At 40.0% G+C, this 22,651-nt stretch overlaps 1 protein-coding gene across 2 annotated transcripts in view; it reads left to right on the top strand.

Moving 5' to 3' along the window:
- LOC138741370 (cAMP-dependent protein kinase inhibitor beta-like) overlaps positions 1-22,651 on the top strand; it is a 109,149-nt gene that overhangs the window by 30,137 nt on the left and 56,361 nt on the right. For both annotated transcript variants that reach the window (XM_069895329.1, XM_069895330.1), the window contains exon 2: positions 5,756-5,857. The gene's annotated coding sequence lies outside the window, so the exon portion shown is untranslated. The remainder of the gene's footprint in view (positions 1-5,755; positions 5,858-22,651) is intronic.

Below are 22,651 nucleotides of genomic sequence, written 5' to 3'. Positions count from 1 at the left end.
TGAGACATCTCTGGTCCTCATTTACTTCATCCTAGGGACTTTAAAGAAGTAGCCAGTGAGATGGATGTTGCATTGGTTTTAATCTTTCAAAATTTTCCAGATGTGGAGAAGATTCCATCGATTAGAAGATAACCAGTAAACCGTAAATCTTTTCATTTGAAAAGGAGGGGCTGAAATGTAAAGCAAATAAACTCCAGGCCAGTTAGGTTATAATTTCTTCCAAGAAATCACACAACATGAGCAGCAGGCCATTCAGTCCATGCTGACCCTTTCTGTATTGATTTCATTCATCAGAACTTAGTCTGCAGACTTCTGAGTGTTCGATTCAAGTGCTGGTCTAGATTTCAGTAACCTTTTGGCTGAAAAAAGTTTCTTCCTTTGATTGCCCGATCCCTTGCTTTAAATGTATGCTCTCTGCTTTTAGATTTTTAAAATTCAGATTTTTTTTTTAAATTTAAATTTTAAAATTTGGACATTGAGCACGCTAACGCTACCCAAATAATCCCAGTTAATCTACAACTCCCGTACATTTTTTGGAGAGTGGGAGGAAACCGAAGCACCCAGAGGAAACCCAGGCAGACACGGGAGAGAACGTACAAATTTCTTTCAAATGTTTGAATCAAACTCTGGTCGGTGGCACTGTAACAGCATTGTGCTAACCGTGCTGCTCTTTCTTGTTCTGAGAGAAAAGAATTTATATCTGTCTGTCTTGTCAATGCCTCTGTTGGGTCCCCTTCCTCTTCTTCTTTCCAGCCTATCTAGTTTCTCTTCCTACTCCATCCCATCAACATCCTGATAAACCTTCTTGGTACCTCTCTCCAGCACAGTCACATCTATATAGTTCCGCCACTGGACTGTTTTACTTTCATGAAATGAAGGCTTTATAATGACCATTTACAAGGTTATTTAATATTGTTCTAAAAATGTAACCAGACACTAGCGTACACAAGTCACCCTTGTGCTCCAATGCAATTTCCATGCTAGGAATGGTTCAGTGCATATGTGATCATATCATTCTCTGCACAATTTAAGACCATTGCAGAGGACCATAGATAAAGTTATTTTTGAGAGTGACTGTTGGTGGGTTGTCATAAAGCAACTTTGTCCTCCATATGTGGGACACTTTCAATCCTAGAGTGTAGAGTGCTTGGTCAGTTGTTCAGTGGTGCAATAGAATTACTTGCCCATAGTGCTCATAACATGAAACCCTACCTCAGTAGTTTCCAACCAATTTCCGTTGCCCAATCAGAATGATCGGTCTTTCTCCACTTGTACTTGGGTTAGGTTTGAATAACATTTGTGCTGAACCTGTTCACTAGATGAACTCTCTTCAAGCTGCCAGATTCTTGAAGATTTTAGGTACATGAAATTGCCATCTTCAAATTAAAAGCTGTTGGGAAGTTGGGGTTTGGGTGGCAGTGGAAGTACTGTTAAAGAAGTGATTAAATTAGCCATTCTCAGCAGGGCCATACAGTCCCCCTGAGGGCCACAGCATATTTAAGGTGGAGCCATGGCACATTTAAGGGGGGGGGGGCACACGGACTGAAATCATAGATTTTTTTAAAGTAATCAAGACATCATTGCAGAAGAAACCAACTAAACGACTGCTTCACAGGGAAGGGGGCCCATAAAATTTGAGCAGAGTCCTAAGGGGGCCATAGCCAAAAAAGTGTTTAGAATGTAAAGCACAAAAGTCTGCAGACGTCGTGATTTATGTAAAAACACAAAGATGGAGAAACTCAACAGGTCATACAGTGTCCTTTATTTTCTTTGGCTTGGCTTCGCGGACGAAGATTTATGGAGGGGGTAAAAAAGTCCACGTCAGCTGCAGGCTCGTTTGTGGCTGACCAGTCCGATGCGGGACAGGCAGACACGATTGCAGCGGTTGCAAGGGAAAATTGGTTGGTTGGGGTTGGGTGTTGGGTTTTTCCTCCTTTGCCTTTTGTCAGTGAGGTGGGCTCTGCGGTCTTCTTCAAAGGAGGCTGCTGCCCGCCAAACTGTGAGGCGCCAAGATGCACGGTTTGAGGTGTTATCAGCCCACTGGCGGTGGTCAATGTGGCAGGCACCAAGAGATTTCTTTAGGCAGTCCTTGTACCTTTTCTTTGGTGCACCTCTGTCACGGTGGCCAGTGGAGAGCTCGCCATATAATACGATCTTGGGAAGGCGATGGTCCACCATTCTGGAGACGTGACCCATCCAGCGCAGCTGGATCTTCAGCAGCGTGGACTCGATGCTGTCGACCTCTGCCATCTCGAGTACCTCGACGTTAGGGGTGTGAGCGCTCCAATGGATGTTGAGGATGGAGCGGAGACAACGCTGGTGGAAGCGTTCTAGGAGCCGTAGGTGGTGCCGGTAGAGGACCCATGATTCGGAGCCGAACAGGAGTGTGGGTATGACAACGGCTCTGTATACGCTTATCTTTGTGAGGTTTTTCAGTTGGTTGTTTTTCCAGACTCTTTTGTGTAGTCTTCCAAAGGCGCTATTTGCCTTGGCGAGTCTGTTGTCTATCTCATTGTCGATCCTTGCATCTGATGAAATGGTGCAGCCAAGATAGGTAAACTGGTTGACCGTTTTGAGTTTTGTGTGCTTTATATAGCAAAGATAAAGGTACATAACCAACGTTTCAGACTTGAGCCCTTGATGAAGAGTTTGCTTTCCTCAACAAAAATGGCAGAGATTTGAAACAAATAAGAATAGCAAACTGTTTATTTAAAAAAAAAGTTTGAAAGAATTGGATAGTTCAAATGCTGAATAATATTTTCTTAAGATATCAAATGATGCTCTACAATCTATACTTATTCATCTGTAATATAGGGGTGGTGATGGCTGGAGGGAACATGAGATGTAATTGGTTATGGTGCAATGCTCTCTTCTGACTGGCTCCCATTTAATCACTCTTAAATTATTGATTAAATGTAGGCGATGTTCAAAAAAAGTTTATTTTTATCGATAAACCTCACCCAAGAAAGATCTATATGGTATTGGAACTTTGCTCTAAGATATTAACTGGGAACAAATGTCAATGTGGTATGAGCGGGTGTGATCAAGATGCCATCCTCATCCATGTAATGGAAGCAGAAGCATTGAATTGAGTTGTTCATTTTCAACGTAAGAAACTTGTTTTTTGTGCTATTCATGTCACCCAGCAGGAACTGCAATAATAATATACAGGCAAATGTATGAATTGACAAGTAAGGGTAAAGGTTCCATTATTGTCATGTAATACTATGTTTAGAATTTAAAATTCATGAAATTCTTTTATTTTTGTTTACCATAAGGCAGAGAGTCACCACTTTGTCCGCCCCTCACAGAAACCTACAGCACCTGATGTTCCTAGGTAGTCTCCCCTCCAAATACTGACCAGGCCAGAGCCTGCAAGTGTCAGGAGTAGGGTAACAGCAGTAAAATAGTGCAGAAAAGGAGAAAGTATAAAAACAGTGCATGGAATAAAGTGTAGTTGTAAGAGACAGGGCATGGGCATTATCTTTTGCCAGCATGAGATTCATTCAAAAGTCTGTTAACATTCGGATAAAACGGAGTAAAGGGTAAACGTGTGTCCTGAAGTTGATGGTATCTCCTTGAATTATTTCTGTGCACTTCCATCAGCTTGATGAAAAGGCTGGCAGATGGCCTCCTGATCCACTATGGTCAGGATCTCAACTGTATTTTTTTTCTCTGTTATTTAGCCTGGATTCCTTGTACTTTGCCTCTGCGTCATCCAACTTGAGAACTTGATGGCAGTTTCAGTTTACATTTCAATTAGTTTCTGTTTTTCTTTGGGCTCCCATTCCCATGTCCACTTGCATATCTTTTCACTGGTGTCTGACATCGGTGGTGGAATATATTCTTGGAATTGTTGTTGTTTGTGCTCTAAATTCCAATCATCGCACACACATTCCTTTCCCCCACTCCATCCCCTAATCATTCTATACTCATTCACGAGAAAGTAGATTACTGTCTGTGGTTCAAACATTCTTTTCTGATATCTAGTCCATTTTACTTTAAAATTTTACTTTAAAAGCTTCTTAAATAGCTTTGTTCTCCAGGGGTTTCAAAACTGTGCTTGGGGATTGATCATGAATTCTTGAAAAGGTAGGACGATGAATGCTTTGGGGACCCTCCAATGGTGCTGTCATAGATTGCATTCAATAGGAAAGAATTGTAAGAGTAGGTCTGGAATACAGCTGGAGTTGTGAAACCATGGACCTTGTATTAAGTGCCTATTTGATTGTTGAGGGAGCCCATTGCTCAATGTTGGATGCCATTCCTCTCCCTAAGTAACCCTACTTTTTGGTTCCTGAGGCTTTCTGTAAGGCAGTTTCCCATTTATTGGTGTTATAGAATTTTACAGCGTAGAAACCAAGGTATCAAGTCTTTTGAAACCTTTGTCCCAACAATTCCATGCCTACCAAGTTGTCTACCTGAACTAGCCTATTGCCTTTGTTTGGCCCATATCTCTCTAAGTCTTTCCCATCCACCTGTTGAATTATTATTTACATGTTGCAATTGTACCAGCCTCTGCCATTTTCTCCGGCAGCCCATTCTACACACCATTACCCTCTGTGTGGAATTGTCCCTCAGGCTTTTGTCAAAACCTCCATTTCTTTTTTAACTGATCTATCTTTTCCAAATACAAAGTGTAAAAAGATCATTCCATTTGTCAAATGCTTTTATCTTGCATGAATTTTTATATTCTGACAGCCCCTCGAACTATTGTGTTGTCAGTGCAGAGTTTGGAGAGGCAATTTCACAGAGGCAATTTATATTGTCTTAGAAATTGATTCATGGCTAAATTTGTAATTTTGTTTTTGATAAATGGGCTAGGATATTTTTTAAGAAGAAAATGAAATGATCCTGATCAGTTTGGACAGTTGAGTGATTGTCAGTGGTCCTTTCCAAGCTAAAAGATGCGGGGGGTGGGTTTAAATATAATTTTTATCTTGTACACTGTAGGTTTATTTTAAAATTGGCCCGTCAAACTTGCTCCGCTTTCAGTAAGTTCACGGCCGTGGATTCAGCTCCACCAGCTCACCTATCCACATAACCCTTAAACCCCCACCCTTTTAAAAAGGATATCTGAATCCTAAGGACATTCAATGAGGCATGAACATTTTTTTTGCTTCAAATGTCATTTTGAGTTTTTCTTGCATCAAACCCTTTGCAGCTAGTTCTTTAACGACAAATATTTGCTTTATAATAACCTGAGGTGTCACAATGACACAGCAGAGCAGGGAAACGAAATGTTTCAGCCCAACAATTTTTCCTCAGTCGAACATTAATAAAATCCTAGTTAAATACTCTGAAATAGTCTTAAATCTGTCACGTTTTGCTGTCCCAAGAAGCAACATGATTCTGAGAAAGTTGAATGTGGGTTATTTTTAATGCATATTTTTATAGAATTTTTGTAGAGCTTGCAAGAGCAAAAATGATTAATATGTCTCTTGCTACAAAATTGTTGCTGTCTCAGTGTCCCTTGACTTCATTCGATTTTTGTGCATATTTTCTCCATGTTTAGAGTGTGAATATTTGGCAGTGTCAGTGATTCTGTTGGATACAGGGGAATATGCTACAAAGGACATGAATAAAGAAAATATAGCCACTTGGATGAGGCTTCAGAGAGTTTTTGGTGATTATAAATGGCACTCAGCAAAAGGCAGGAGGAAAGAGAAACAAGGCCATAATTGATGCAAAATATTTGTATCATCACCTCTGTGCTTTATTAACAACCTTTTTATTCAACTTTGATCTTTCACAGCTGGACAGGAATCAGTTTGAAGATGGAAACCATCTAATCTGCAAACATCGCAGTCCAAGAGTTGCTTTGCAGAGTCCTAAATAATAAATGACTCATTGAAAGGTAAGTGATTTTGTTTACTTTCAAAATTACTTTGATGCATTTCATCACTGAAGAATCTTCAGTGTACTGATGGTTATCACAATAAGGAGACAAACTTTTTCTTTCTTGTCCTGCAATAGGACAATTGTATTGAGATCTTTCAAAGAATGGCAGTTATAAGAATGGATGAACCTGTATGTTCCATAAACTTGTTTCTGATCAATGTAGGGATGTAGAGCTCGTCGAAAGAACCAAAGACTTGTTGATCCAAACCAAGGCTTTTATTAGCAAAAGACAGGAGCTCTTCACAGGTGGCCGACCAGTCCGGAATGATCCGACCTGGCTAAGGACACAACCCTTTAAGGTCCAGACAGTAGGCATGGCTAAGCTCTCAGCCAATCGCTGTAAGCACAGTCATTACATACTCTAGATACTGTAACTACATACATTGGTGATAGGTCTATACTATCACAAGGGAGTAACAAAAAGCAAAATGAAAGGTCTCTACCCTGTACCTGTAATGTTCTAAAGCTCTTTAAAACTCTGGTCTTTGGATGGGAATAGTCCATGGGTTCTTATGTGCATAAAGATTGAATGTTCCATCTAAAATTTAACCAATCAAAGTGATATGATTTGTGTACAGCATCTGCTCAGTAGGTGTCTTTTCTTATGAAGGAGGAATATGATGGGAACTGTTGGACGAATGTCCACGGCAGTCAGAAGAGCCAACTGTAAAAAATATCTTCTAAAGTGCATTCCTAAAATAATGGATTATACAAAACTGATGTCAATGCAAGATGATGCCTTGTGAACAGCATAAAATTAACTTGTATTTCTTGAGTTCAGAAGATTTAATTTTAATTTGGAGGTGCAGCATGGTAACAGGCCCTTCCCAGGCCTGTATTTTGGATTTTGAACCCGTATAAGCCCAATTTACCAAATAGTTCCCAAAATTCATCATTCACCATCCTCTGCCATGTTTGGAAAAAAAACATCTATTGCCCAAGCTAAAAATATTTTTTTTAACTGACAATCTTATTCCTTTAGCTCCTAATTTGTTTTAATGAAAACATTGTTAGTTTTTTTTAACTCTTTTTTTTGTTGCTTTTAAGGGGATTAAATTGAATTCTAAAAGAGATGCCGACACTTCTTGGAAGGTCAACATTTATTGCCACGCTGATTTCACTGAGGTGACATGATAGTGATTGAGAATCACCCTCATTGATAAGTTTATGTGATACACCCTTGGAGTATCAAACTCTACTGCTCTTTAGTCGAAGGGGCTGAGATACCAAAACAGTGAGAGATGATGATTATTAATCTCGTTAGGTTTATAGTTTGGGGATTTATTGAATTCATGCTGGGCTTGAGGATAAGGGTAGAAATAAGTTTCAGATGCAGCACAAACCTACACCGGGAGGAATAAGGTCTGAGACGTGTGATCTAATTAATACACATGACCTGTTGGCACCGCTGCATTTTCTGCTCTTTCAAACTTCAAGTTGCAGGTTGCATATAACCGATGGGAAGGTCAAGACCTGAGAATAAAAGTTATAGAGCAATGGTACATGGAGACGAGTCCTTTGGCCCAATTCATCACTGCTGACCAATTTGCCTGTCTGAACTAGACCCAATCACATGTGAGAAGGAAAGGAAGATACATTTTTGGGATGGGTCGGAGCTTTCAACAATGCTGTGTGGTGCAGACTTGAGCCTGAGTTGCTTTTAAAGGACCGGTTCTCTGGGCACAGTAGGACGAAATAAGCTATTGCCCCTCATTTTGTTCTTCGTAAAGGTTGAATTATTGGAAGCCATTTGGGGTGATTGAAAGTGACCCAACCCAATTTGTGATTGGACTTTGATTTCAGATGAGAGCTAACAACCAAGTAAATAATCCAGAAGATGAGTTTATTGTGTTTGGATGTGCAAGCAACTTTAATTGAAATGCTGTACTTTGATGGTGGGAGCGTGCGGAGATTTGTTTTTCTGCTGTGGCTGTGGTGACTGCAAAGCTTTGCTTGCTGATTGTGTGCTTTGGGCACTATAAATCACCATGGCAGCACTGTCTGTGTCCCCGTTGCTTCCAGATGAAGCAACATTGGCCATTCTCTGTGGCAAGCGGACGTGGCCGTGATATTCTTTTGCTTGTGAGCAGAGAAGCTTATAAAATTTGTTGCTGAGGGTATTTTTAGAAACAATCAGGCCACAAGCAAATCCTGCTGAATATTTGCAGTTGATGCTTGTTCTAGGTCCTGTGTTGCCAGGTATTAAGTAGCCAACATGGCTACATTTCAGTGACTCTGAGCGTTTGTAATTGTAGCCTTCAGTGGATTCCAAGAATAGAATCAGGCAGCTTGACGTTGTGTTTTAAAAGACTGTTGACATGGATATCCATGACTAGGATTCATCAGGACTTCAAGAAGTTGACAGAATGCAAGAACCTTTTGTGTATTTGTTGAGTTCAGAAGATTTGATTTTAATTTGGAGATACAGCATGGTTACAGGCCCTTCCAGCCCAAATAACCTTAATCTTTGGAACACACGGGGAAAAAAAAACCTACGTGGTAATGGGAAGAATGTACAAACTCCAAAAGATTTGAACCAAGGACACTGGGTTCCCATTTATAGGTGATCAAAGTGAGATCTTCAGTGTAATTAAATAATCTGTTGGGCGGCATAGTTGGAGTAGTGGTTAGCACAAAGCCTTTACAGCAACAGTGATCGAGATCAGGTTTCGAATTCCACACTGTCTGTAAGGAGTTTGTACATTCTCCCCTTGTCTGCGTGGGTTTTCCACAGGGGCTCCGGTTTCCTCCCACCGTTTGAAACATATCTGGGGTGTAGTTTAATTGCGTGTAAATTGGTCAGCACAGACTCGTTGACCAAAATGGCCTGCTTCCATGCTGAATGTCTAATTTTTTTTTAAAAACTTATCTCGCTCTGTCCTGTTTTTGGACAACTGATCAAAGTTCAGATGAATGGTGAAGAAAGTAGATTTGTGAAAATGAGCATTGTATTACCCTTGAATGCTACTTTAAAAGTTAGAACAGTACATTGAGGTGGATCATGCCTTGATGGGTTATCGAGGAGCCTTCATTGATCAAATGCACGCGTCAGATACTTATCACAAGCAAATCACTTATCAACAGGATTAGTTACACTAAAAAAAAAGGGGGGGGAAGTGGTGGCTGGAGGTGGGGGAGGAAATGAATAAAATGGATGGGGAAAATTGGAACACAAGCATTACATCTAAGGTAAGAATTCAGAGCTATGAATATTTGATGCAATTTTTCTATTGCAAAGTGCAATGAAAGAAAGGGCTAACCGAGCGATTACTCATCACCAACATCATATTGGATGTGCCTTAATGTAAATTGACGATTGATATTTTGTTGTTTCTTTATCATTTAGTTGAATATTTTGAGATTAGGATAAATGGTAAGTTTGATATTAAAATTCCTAAAAGTTCACTGTTTGCAAACATGCAAATCAATTGCAGGAAAAGGCCATTCAGTTCCTTAAACCAGCCATTCTCAAGGGAGGGGGAGAGGGGGGGCACAGCACATTTAAGTAAAAACCTTGTTTTCTTTTCACCTCGTGTAACGTGATTTTTTTTATGTAGTCGGGAGAAGTGAAGTATGGAAGAAACCAAAATTTGACTGCTTCATGGGGAAAGGGCCCCATAAACTTTTGAAAAGAGTCCCAAGTGGACTCAAGCTGATAAAAATGTTGAGAGAATGACTGCCTAAAAACTTGCTTTATTGTTCAGTATGCCTATGGTTGTCTGTAACTTTAACCCAGCTAATGCATGGTAAACTTTCATGCCTTGGAGGCAAACACTAAAGTCGGCAGATGCTGTGATTTGAATAAAAACACAAATGCTGGAGGAACTCAGCTTGTCTCGCAGCGTCCATAGGAGGTAAAGATATATTACCGACATTTTGGGTCCAAGCCCTCCTGAAATGTAACCTTTCAAGCCTTGTCAACTTGAGACAAAGAAAAAGAAGGTTTGTGAATACATGTTTTTCAGAATTGCTGTGCAATTTAAAAGAAAAAGACCTTGTGTTTTGTTCCATTTCCTTGATGTGAGTTAAGTACAATGATCTGCCTTTCTGGGCAAGAAGCTGATACTCAAGTCTGTACAGAAACGTGTTGGATATAGTGTTTTTTTTATTCTCTTTGTGGCTGAAAATTGGCCAAAGCCGTGCCACTTGAGACTGTTAATCAGAACTTTGTCTTCCTAATAGAACACTACTAATTCTACTTTCTGTCAAATTGCCAAAGGGTGTTTCATAATACACAAGAAGGAATGAACCACCTTGGAGTCTGTGGTGTGCAGTTCTGTGCTGGTCGTCCTGTGAATTGTTTTTGTCTTGAAATAACAGTGGCAGTTTACAATTCATGTGGCATTGAAATTGTTGGTGTAGAAGCAGATTCTAAAGGAAGAGAGAACCATCCCATTGGGACATTGAGTCCACTTGGAATTTTAATGAAAACTTCAACTCGTTTAAAGAAAATTGTTAGGTACTGTTAAGAATTTTAAATATCTATATGGACATAATTTGTGATTAAGTTATGGACTTGTCATAAATGTTCAAGGTTCCACTTAGTAAGACTACCAACCAGCATTTAATAATCAATAGAATTTTACTCAATTACTCATCCCAGGTCCAAATCCAGTGTTGCTCTCTCATTCAGGTGATTGAATTTCCTCGTTTGGAAATGTAAAAATGGTATTTGGAAATGTTCTGACCATGTACAAATATTATCTGTTCTTATTCTTTTGTCCTTGATTCCATTTCCTTTTCTTGAACAACAGGCTTTTCAAATCTGCTTTGAGAAACAAAACTCTTTAGATTAAAGGATGTGTTTAATAACCACCTGCATTTTTAAAATCTTTCATAATACTGAGTGCTCAAGTAACACGGTGGTTGAAAAGAGGTTTTATCATCAGTGAATGTCATCCACTAAATCAAATGTATCCCTAAGAATAGTTAAATTTGAATATATTTAAGATGATTTGAATTCTTGATTTGTCTGTTTTTGTTTGGCACAGTGAAACCAATAAGCAAGCAGATTCCCTTCCAATTACTTGTATGAACAACTCTGAGCCAGGCACAGTTTGACTTCTAAATTCGATTTGTGTCACTCGCTAAGCGCGCACTATTTTTGGTTCATTTTACATCTAAAATGAGTACCAAGCATTGTGAGACTCACTCTTTTAAACAAATGCTTATTGAAACCCTATTCAATATTAGATCCAGAGCAAAGCATTTAATTTTCCCATTTTGTTAAGATGAATTTTTCTGAATGGTTTTACCTTGAAATTTTGACAATTTTTTTCTTTTACCTCTGAAGGACATCTGTTAATATTTTGAACTATAACTGATTCTTTTGCCCAGAATCCATTGACCTTAACCTCCTGTAGTCCTCTGAGGTAAAAAATCTTGCATGTATTGTAAAATGTGTAAGTTTTAACAGAAGTGGAGAAGTTGAGACTCGCCTTATATTTTGGCATATAAGTCGACCAGTGTATAAGTAAACACCTATTTTTCCATCTAATTTAAAGGTCTATCAGTGTATAAATCAACCCCTATTTTTCGGGCTGTCTGAGCCTCCTGGGCACAGCCCAAAATTTTCTTTTTAAAACACCCCAATTGCAAGTAACAAAGCTGTAAATTAAGTAAGTTTTTTGTTTTAAAATCTCGCCTCCCAGAGAGTAATATCAATTGCCCATGGAGCTGGAGTAGCGACATCGCACTCCCGGCAGGAGCAGGAACCTCAGCCTACCTCAGGGTCCCAGGTAGAAATGGTCATGGCAGCGCCCAGCGATGGGGAGGTATCGGGGAGTGGTGGCGCCGGCAGTGGAGAGGTGCTTCCAGCATCAACTTGTATGCCGAGTTGACATCAATCTGTTTTTTTTTTGGTGAATTTAAGGTCTCAGAAATATATTCGGCATACAAGTCCCTTTGAGAAATTTTTTAGGGTTTCATGACCCTACTTATACACCGAAATTATTCAAATATCCCTCACTCGGAAAAGTGCTGTTATTCTTTTCATTGCTCAATTTGTATTTCTCATATCTGACCTGGAAATTATCTGTGCCTTCAAGCTAAATAGTTATTTTTTTTAAAAAAACAGTACCGGTAATGACCATATCCCATAAAAATTGAACAATTTAAGCTGAAGGCAGAAAATGAGAGTGATAATTCTGAAAAGAAATGATCAGATTAGCAATACCTTTGAGTTAATCCTCATCGTTCGTTTATCACCATTAGTCACTTTAAAATTGGTTGTGGTGTGTCCGAAGATGACTGGTCAAGCCAATTCAGGCACAGAATATCCTGGCACATAGCCGATGGCTCTGGACTTTTGCAGCTCATTCTTTCAGCAGTGGGCCTTGACAAGGTGATGATGATGGTATTGAGACCAGCAGTCAATTTGGATTAAAGTGAGGGAGGGTTGCACAGTGTCAGCCTCACTCTCTCTTCCTAATTCCCATCTGGATCCAATGGCAGGACAAAAGTCAGGACAGCTGGAGATGGGACTAGGCACAGTGGATGACCAGGATGTCTTCTGTGTCTTGTAGTACTCTTCTCGTTCCACAGCTCTTGCAGAGACTGCCTTCTTGACCGTTGGGGCCTTCCATTGGTCTCATCTGCTCAGTCCAATGGAGTCTGTCGTCACATATTGGAATAGACAATGCCCCACACTTTTTAATTCGATGACCCGTCACAGACTGAGCAATTATCTTGCATTGATTGTTGTCTTGTGAACTTCTTCCAGCACTTTTCTCAATGACATGGGAGGCTAAAAGTGGAACGGATCCAGAAAAGAGTTGTGCGGGAATGTTTGCATATGTAACGTGATAACTGGTGGCTATCACCATCTCAGAGTTGAGAACTACTCGCCTTACTGCATCTTGGGTACACCTGCTGAATACTATTTTGCAGAAAGGGGAGAGTGTGGACTTGGTCTCAGCATTTATTATAACACTGTTACTGTGCCAGTGTCCCGGGTTCAAATCTGGCACTGCCTGTAAGGAGTTTGTACATTTGAGAGGGTAACAAAAGAAATTCCTGAAGGTATGGCAGGAGATGTGGTCTATATGCATTTTGGTAAGGCCTTTGATAAGGTATTCCATAAGATAGTCATGAGGCATGGGACCCATGGAATCTCAGCTGTGTGGATTAGAAATTGACTTGCATGTAGAAAGTAGAGTACATTAGTGGACAGAAAGTGTTCTGCCTGCAGGTCGGTGACTGGTGGAGTTCCGTAGGGATCTGTTCTGGGACCCCTGCTCTTGTAAATTTTTTTTTTTAATAAATGACCTAGAAGAGGCAGAGGGTTGGGAGAAGTAAGTTTGCAGATGATACAAAGGTTGGTGGAGTTGTGGGTGGTGCTGAAGATCATCAAGGCATTTTCTTACATCCTTACAGAAGGAGATAGACGGGATGCAGAGTTGGGTGGAAAAGTGGCAGATGGAGTTCAATCTGGATAAGTGTGAGATGATGCATTTTGGAAGGACAAACCAAAGGCTGAGTTAATGGTCAGATACTTATCAGAGGGACCTTGGGGTCCAAATCCATAGCTTTCTGAAGGATGCCAACCAGGTTTATAGAATAGTCAAGAAGGCCTGTGGGTTGCTGAGCTTCGTTAATATGAGGATTGAGTTCAAAAGTCGAGAGGTCATGTCGCAACTCTAAAAATCACTGGTGAGATCACGTATTGTGTTCGATTTTGGTCACCTCATTATAGGAAGGATGTGGAAGCTAAGGAGAGGGGCAGAGGAGATTTACCAGCCTGGCTTTGAAAATAAGTCTGAGGAGGCAAAATTAGCAGAGCTGGGACTTTTCTCTTTGGAGCAAAAATGGATAAGAGGAGACTTGATAGAGGTTTACAAGATTCTGAGAGGCATAGATAAGGTGGACAGCTAGCTCCTGTTTCCCAGGGCAGGAACAGCAAATGCCAAAGGACATCTGAACAAAGTGAAGGGAGGAACGTTTAGGGGAGACATCATGGGTAAGCCTTTTTGCACAGTGTTGTGGGTGCCTGAAATGCCTTGCCTCTCTTCCCCACTTCTTCCCCCCTACCCCCTATGTGTTTTTAGTCAATAGGCCCTTTTAAACTGAGATCTCACTAAATTGGCATCTTAAAGACCAGGTCAGGTCAGATTGGAGTATCCACACTGAACTAAGAAAAGATAGTTCAGTGTGACCTTTTACACAATAACCTGGTATCCTGCTCCAAAAGGAGATGGGACCTGCAGCATTACAGTATTGGCGTCCCAGGAAGGCGAATAAGCCTTTTACACTGAAGCTGATGCAAAATGCATTGGCTCTGATAATACCTACCTAAAGGGTAAGTGCCGAGATGAAAATGACCCCATCCCTGTTGCGTTCACACAGGTAAATGAAGCGGATAAAAGGTGGTTAATTACCATCTTCCAAGGGCAGTGTAAAAGGGCCTCATGTTTCTGGTCAGGACTCCTCATCAAGACTGAACTAGGTCCAACCAGGGACATTGCTTCTATCCATCACTGCCCTGATCGATGCACCTTCTGGGCCCTATGCTCTATAACCTCTCTGCCATGTGTTGACTCTTCACATCCCCCTCTCTGCCTGAGGTCCAGGCAGCAACTGATCTGTTTGTGTTTTTCTGAAATTATGTAATAGATAAATTGCAGGTTGAAGACTACAATGTTTTTTGCGAAGATGTGGAATTGACCTCAAGATGAAAGGAAATTCAAAAGCTGATACCAAAGGAAGATTTTTTGTAAGTGGTGTTAGGTCTGCTTTGTTCATGAATGAGTGAGACAAACACCAGACTGAGTCGAAATCAGGGTTCTTTGTTCTTTATTACCGGATTGTAACACTTGCAACTAACAATGTTAGTTGGAGAATGCATTCTGCCGTTATCAGCAAAATGGTGATTTTTTATACCCTTGGATACGTGCTTAGAACATCATCATATCATTACTTGTCCAATGACTAAAACTGTTGCTATCCTTTCCCTGCTAGCTTCCTGCCTCTCAATCCATCAATGTCTCTCTTATCTTGTAAGTACAAGGATGCATTCACATCTTGTTACAGCCCTGCACAGGGTAACTCCTTACACATTCCCATCTCATGATGTTTTACCTTACAGTGGGAAAGGCAAGGAAATCTGACATGTTGAGGATCTTCTCCATGGAAGATTAGAATGGAGAGGAAAATAATTGATGGTTGAACATTTACTTAGAGAAGGAAAGGACAGGCTAGGATAAATACTTTCAGGAAAAGTAGTCAGGGGTAGTACGGTTAGCACAACACTGTTAGTGTCAGGGACAGGGGTACGAATGCCAAGCAATCTGTAAGGAATTTGTACGTTCTACCCGTGTCCGCAAAGGTTTTCCCCGGGGTCTCCAATTTCCTCCCACTGGTCAAAATGTACTAGGGCTTGTAGGTTAATTGGGCAGCATGGGCTTGTGGGCTGAAAGGGCCTGTTCCACGGTGCATGTTTAAATTTAAGATTTTAAAACATGTGCAATCTGAACACTATGCATGATGGGTACAGAAAATGTCGCAGAAAAAAGAATAATTTGACAAAAAGGTAAAGGATGAACTGTTTGGGAAAAAAACACTTGGCTAAATAGCTTTTTTCCCCACAGAGCTTAAAAATTCCGTGATATTTGAGCATTTTTTTTTTCAGGAAAGCCATCTACTACAGTAGATGGCACACATGACAACCCATCAAAGCTGCAAGTTGGAGGGCAGCGTGACCTCTGAATCCAGACAAATATTTTGCCTCGTTATAGTTGGTCTCAAGTCTGGGTATGGCACAGAGGCAAATCTGACCACAGACAAATGAGAGCACTGAACCTGAGCTGGTCTCACAGCCATTGTTGTATGCAGCCAAGAAATGATAGGCAGCCCATGCTCCCTTTCGTGTGGCCATTTTGTTGCCGTTATAAAGGAAGAAGTGTTAGAGATACTAAAAAATGATGTGGATTATGTTACTGAAATGTACAAATAAAATCATCATTTAAAAATACAACGATGAAGTAAACTGAAGTCCAGCTTTCTATGACGGCAAATACAGTAAAAACCCCTGGTATCTGGTATCTGCGGGGATTTGGTATTTTTCAGTTGCTTGAGATTTCCTCTTGCAACAGCTAACTGATACACCTCCATTAAGAATAAACAGTTTAAAAGACAAAAATACTATACTGTACTTACACTGAACACTTGCATAAATATATAAATCATAAAGCATTTCACTATATTTTTAGTCACGTTCTTTGAAAACAATTAACCGTCGCCGAATTTGCAGGTTCCACCCCCTCCATAGAGCTGCCTGAAAGACGATTATAGACAATTAACCCCCTCCCTCCACCAAGTTTACAGATAAAGCCTCTGACTGGCGTAACTCGTACTGAGCAGGGATAAAGTGCCACTTTAGGAGAGTGCCATCAATTAGCTCTTTATCCTAGGCAACACCACTGTTGTTTCACACAACTTTATTCAAACACCTGCTGTCAACAAAGCCTGAACAAGGCACTCCGCAGGCTGAATATTTGCTCCCATCTGCACAAAAGTTTGTGCTTCTTCAGAGAACATTTACTTTTACATTTTTAAACTTGAGTATTTTTAACCTATTATTTTCTAATTTATTTTAATTTATTTTCCTTTTTTTTTTGTTGGTTGCTCGAGGTGCCAGTTGCTTGAATTCTGGATATCAGGAGTTTTACTGTATTAAGTTTATAGTGTTCTCTGCTGTTAGAGAAATGAACTATTTATAAGTTCTTGAAGGTGTTTTGGCTCCTCGGAACACTATGAACTTGCAAGTTGGCATTTGTCACTTCACAAAATTTTACTGCACTGTTGCGGAAACAAATGTCATGAACGATGTCAGGTACTATTTCTGAATAGCTTTTCTTTCACTTGCTTTCTCATTTCACTGTAAAACAGAAAAGGCGCTGGGAGAAGCTTAACGGAACTGATGATGTATCACCAAATCTGCCTGAGATTTTCTGGATCATCAGAGACTTTCTTCTGTGATAAGTTGGGCAAATAACAGTCTGGTGGATTGTTGCCAAAGTTGGATTTCCTGGAAAATCAACTAACAGAGAAGGAGGCTGATTTGGCAAACTGCATTCATGTGGAATGATCTCTAGTTACTGAGACAAATCCCACTTTCTAGCTTTAACTCCATAGATCTGCAGGTCAGGGCTCTTCAAAATACATGTCAAAGTCAAATTGATGAGGATTTGTAATGCTGACATTCTTGTTGCATTGAGTTACTGGGTGTGTGAGCGTGGGTGCACGTGGGATGGGGTTGGGGATGGCGGTTGTGTGTGTGCTGGCATGTGTGTATTTGTGCTCATCTGGCTTTTGACTCCCACTGTTTTGGGAATTTGGTCATTTTTTTTAACTCTGCATTGACTTTATAACTATTGCACTTTAATTGAATCTCCTCTGTTCGAAAGAAAACAATCCCATCTTATCTTAGTCATTCCAACACTGCTTAGATTTTTTTCACACCGGGCAACAACTTCACGAATGCCTGCTGCGCTCTCTCCAGTGTATTCACGTTCTCCCTGCAGTGTGCTGACTGCAGATTTCCCATAGAAACCCATGCTGCTTTTTTTAAGCGTAGGTTATACTTTCTCTTGGAAATAATTCCAATGGTTTAAAGAGCTCCCTTTTATAAATAATAAAAATGTAGTCCTGAAGTACCACCCCTGCATAAAGCCACTAAACATCCTTGTATCCTACATTCCATTGCATATTTCACACTCTCCCTTAGTAATTGCAACACCAGCACCAACTCCCTCTTTTATTTAGACATTATATTTAAATAATTTTACCCATATCAAACAGGCACATGAGGTACCAACCTATCTGCTTCTTCGCGCTGATCTTGTTCTCTAATTATACAATATCTTTGGATTTTCCTTCATTATACCTGCTCGTGCCTTTGCTCTGTTTTCTTAATTCCCCTTTAAATTTCACTCTTGCAGTTGCGATACTCTGCCAGGTTTTCTGCAGTTTTAACCTCTGAATGTCAAACATGAACATTTTCTTTCTCTTCCCCTTTGAGCCACTATAATTCATCATGATCTGACTGTATGTATACAATCAGATGAAACAGCATATCTCCGGACCATGGTGCGCACGTGTACACGCGTGATATATTTCTCAAACACAAAATTGGTGGAGAAATTCAGCAGGTCATGTAGCGTCTATAGGATGTCAAGATATAAAACCAAAGTTCTGAGTCTGAGCCCTCCTGAAACTTTGGTTATATAATCTTTACCTCCTATGGATGCTGTGAGACCTACTGAGCTCCTCCAGCACATTCTTTACCACAATCACAGCGTCTGCAGATGGAACTGTTTCACTCTAACCTCTATCTCACAATGCACGTAATAATCACATCCACATATATATTTATTTTAAATTGTATCTCCAAATACTCTGGAATGATTTTATTTATGAGAGACCCAAGATTACTGGATACTGTTCATCAACCTCACAACCTGTGAGAAGAAGCTATTTCGCAACCTGGCTGTGTTCATTTTGATGCTTCTTACCTCCTTCCTGCTAGTGGTGGGTCTGACAAACCATCCTTTGCGAAAATCAAAAAGAAAAATGCACATGATGGACATGTGTAGCGAGTAGAAGATGCTTGAAACACTGCAGGTCCAGCAGCACATGTAGAAAGAGAAATTGAGTTAATGATTATCAGGATCGGGAAAGAAAAATCAGTTTGTTTGAAGATGCAGAGAATGTGAAGGAAGGGTCAACCCATCTGCAATATTGGTTCAGATTTTCCTTCTCCAGGATGACAGCTTGACTTTCTGCCGCACGTCCCACAAGCTAGTTCGAGTTTCTGACCAGGTGTCCAATGCCAGACTTGAGGTATAAAGGGGATGCAACAATCGGCAGCTGGATCGAGGCGAGAGCACAGAGTAGACGTGGTCACTCTCCAAATCAGTGAGACTGGGTGGTGGCTATTCTTCCTGCCCCTGCTCATTCTCCTGCCTCTGCTATCTTTCCCCATATCTTTGTTCATTTTCTGACTTGCAAAAGATTCAGGTTACAAACGGTTCTCAGAAATTCAACTCTTTTGTAACCTAGGGGCTGGGTGTATTAATAGCACAGATGAAGAAGCATAATCCGATCTAGTTTTCCTCCATCAAACAAATTCCCTTGGAGTTCAACAAGAAAATGTGCAGATGCCGTGGTTGAGTGGAAATGCAGTGGAGAAATATTGACCTGCTGAGTTTCTCCAGCACATTTGGTAATTGCACAGAGAAATTCCCTTTGTGTCATCCAACCCTTCCCCCCCACCCCCCCCCCCCCCACCCCACCTTTGCTGCAACTTGAACATTTCCATTTCACTTTTCAAGTTCTGATGCTACCTGATCTACTTTCCAATACTTCTTGTTCTCCTCAAGGGTAGAACTCCTGGAATCTGCTCTTAACTGTTTGGATGTTGACTTACTCCAAAAAACTGGCTCCCAGAACATCCTTGCTCCGTCACTCGATAAACCACTCATTACCCTCATTTAGAACTTCTCTCCTATTTTAACGTTACCCTCCCCAAAACTAAGAATTAACTGAATTAAATGCTTTTCTCACTGTTCCTTCTTTCACCAAGCAGTTTTAATTTCTTGAAACTCAATCCAGAGGGAAGGTTCTTCCCACCAACACCCCACCCCCACCAAAAAAAAATCAGGAATTCTCTTTCCTTTATTACATTAATATTAGAGTAATTGAAATTTCTTCTACAATCGCTATCCTTTTAAATTTAGATTTAATTTAGACATTCAGCACGGTAACAGACCCTTCGGCCAGTGAGCCAGTGCTGCCCGAATACCCCAATTAACTTGCCCCCTCCATATGTTTTTAAGATTGGGAGAAAACCAGAGCACTCACAAGAAACCCTCTCTGACATGGGAAGAATGTACAAACTCCTTATGGACAGTGCCGGATTTGAACCCGGGTCGCTGGCACCACAACAGTTTTGCACTAACCACTACACCAGCTGTGTCACCCCGCCTTGCTTCACGTGTTAAAACAATTCTTGCAAAGTTGGACACCTTTCTCCCCTAGTTTGGAGGCCTTCTATGATGACCTCTTTGTTGTTGAGTTCTTTACATTTGCTAACCTTTCTTACATATGCCTCTTTACATCAGTGATTTTTCTACAATGAATATTGTCAATTTTTTTTTTCAAACCCACAGTTTGCCATATATTAAAACCCTGTATACATAACCACCCCTCTAAACCATGCTTCAGTAATATACTGGCCAGTGTTTGTTTGCTCAGGTGATTAATGCCAAACCTCCAGTCATTAGCCTTCTTGAACAAAATTGCAAAATGAAATTTAATGGACACATATTTGTGATTTGTTTAAAATGGATTTTGGTCACAGAGTACCTTTTGTTTTATGTTGATTTGGAGAACATTTTAATATAATTGGTGACATTAAGCATTATTCACAAAGTAGGAAAGCACCAGTTAAACCTCACTTTGTGATTGTAACAGACTGAATGATGTCTGTGAACAGATTTTGAGCAGCAAATGTGGATTTTAATAAGCCTCATTTGATATAAAATTTGTTTCTTCGTAAAAGGAATGCTAATTAAAGATGCATCTGCTGCTCCACATGAAAATGCAGTATTTTTAGAATTCATCGACCTTGATAATACTGCTGTCTTGGGAGTTTGAGAGACTGTTGCCTTGGCATGCATCTGATAGCTTTTCATCTTGGTATCTGAGTTCAAGATCAGCTCAGACATGCAGAAAATTGGCTTTGTAAATATTTTTTCCAATTGATATTAATTTTTAAAAAAAAGTTGTGGTTTTGTCTGAAACACCAGCATCATTATTTTGCCATGTTGAATTATTAAGAGAAATCAAATGTGTATGAAATTTAGAAAGATTAATATTGAAAGGGAAAGGAATACAAATTATTTGGTATACCGAATGAACTTTCTTTGTAATGATTAGTATTTTTTCTATCAAGGTAAGGGGGAAAAATCTTCAGTACTGCTTTGGCGGGAATTTTGAGCTTGTGTAATGCACTTAATCTTCTCTCCTATAGTTCAATATCCCTAAGTGTTTTCAATCTTATTGTTATACACTTTTCCACGTCATAATTATGCTTTGGGAATGTAGTCATTTTTTTTAATATTAAAAAAAATTGCTATGCTCATATCTTTGGAACAAACAAAAGTGATGTGATTTGATTTATTGGTGGGTGGTTAACATGGTGTTCTTGAAGGGACAATCAAAGATATCATTTGAAATTTGAAACAGATGGCTAAATTAAATTGAATTTGTCACTGAAACATGAAGTGCTCGTGGATTAAAACCAGAGATTCATTCCTCAAAGTCTGAAGCAGTCTATGTTGTGCTGTTTAATGATGAGTGTTGTCTGTGTGGAGTTTGCACATTCTCTTTGTGACCATATAGCTTTCCTCCCATATTTCAAGGATATTCTGGGAGGATAATTGGCCACTGTTAATGACCTCTTGCAGAAGATAATAACAGCTGCCATTGGAGTTGGTGAGACCAGAACAAGTTGCAGTGGTAGTGAGTACTGATGGGGTTGCTTACCTGGGAGCCAAACGGAGCCAAATGGTAGTCTCATGTGTCAATATAACTAATGTTTTTTTTTTAAAAAAACCTGAGGTGTTTATTTCTAGAATGTAATTTTTATTGCTATGTGAGAGTCCAAAGCCAGGTTTGCATAAGTCAAGGGTGAGATGGGAGTCAGTCTTGGACACAACAATTGACAAACAACTCTGGTCAGATCTGTGTCAGGAAGTATGTTAGCTACTATCAATGCCAGGTACAGATTGGTCCATTATAATTTTCTCCATCAACTATACTGCCCCCCCCCCACAGAAATTGCACCAAGGTAAACCAGAATTATCAGAGATGTGTTTTAGGTGTGGTGTAAAGGTTGGTTCCTTTTTGCGTTCTACCTGGCTTTGCATGAAGGTATGACCTCTGTAACACCTTAGCCAAGATCACATGAGTCACCTTCCCAGTAAACCTAGAGCTATGTCTTTTGGGGAACTTGACCACAGTTGGTAGGTCACTGCCTAATTCTCAAATTAAATTCACAGAAATGGCCTTTTGTTTGGCCAGGAAGTGCATCGCGGTAACATGAAAGTCTGGCTCCCATCTACTCATGGATAGTTGGTCTTCAGGGATGAATAGCTGCATCCCACTTGAAAAGGTCACATACAATCTCAGGAAGGGATATAACACCTTCCTAAAAATCTGGCAGCCTTATTTAGAGCATATAGAACCTCACTGGTGGCAATATAGGGTTACAATCACTACTGGCGAGCCAGTAGACCTCTGTAAAGATTTTAACACTGTGGTATTATCATGTCTCCATGTGTTTCACTGAATGCACTGACTTTTATTGTGTTTCTTTTTCTTTGTTCTTTCTCTATTTAATCGGACTTGTATAGAGGGGAGGGGGCGGAGGGAGGGGTTCTCTTGATGTTTTCTATTTGGTATGATTGTTGATTATTGTATATATTTAAAAATATTACAGAAAAAAACAATGGTTAAAGCTACTCCATGTTGACTTTTATGTTTTAGGCCTTGTTTGAATTTGATAATCGGTTATTATACCTTATTTAGCTTTAATAAGACATCTATTCAAGTCCACTGACTGATGATTAAATTTTGTCACTGAAATGACACAGCAGCTGGAAAGTCTTTGGGGTAATAAAGTGCATCATTAAAAAACTGAAGTGCAGATTAGAATTGCAGATGGAGGAGAATCTTCATTAAACTCAGGGCT

The sequence above is a fragment of the Narcine bancroftii genome, chromosome 8 (assembly GCF_036971445.1).
Source record: "Narcine bancroftii isolate sNarBan1 chromosome 8, sNarBan1.hap1, whole genome shotgun sequence".
In the NCBI taxonomy this organism is placed as follows: Eukaryota; Metazoa; Chordata; class Chondrichthyes; order Torpediniformes; family Narcinidae; genus Narcine; species Narcine bancroftii.
This window is presented reverse-complemented; position numbering and strand designations above follow the sequence as displayed.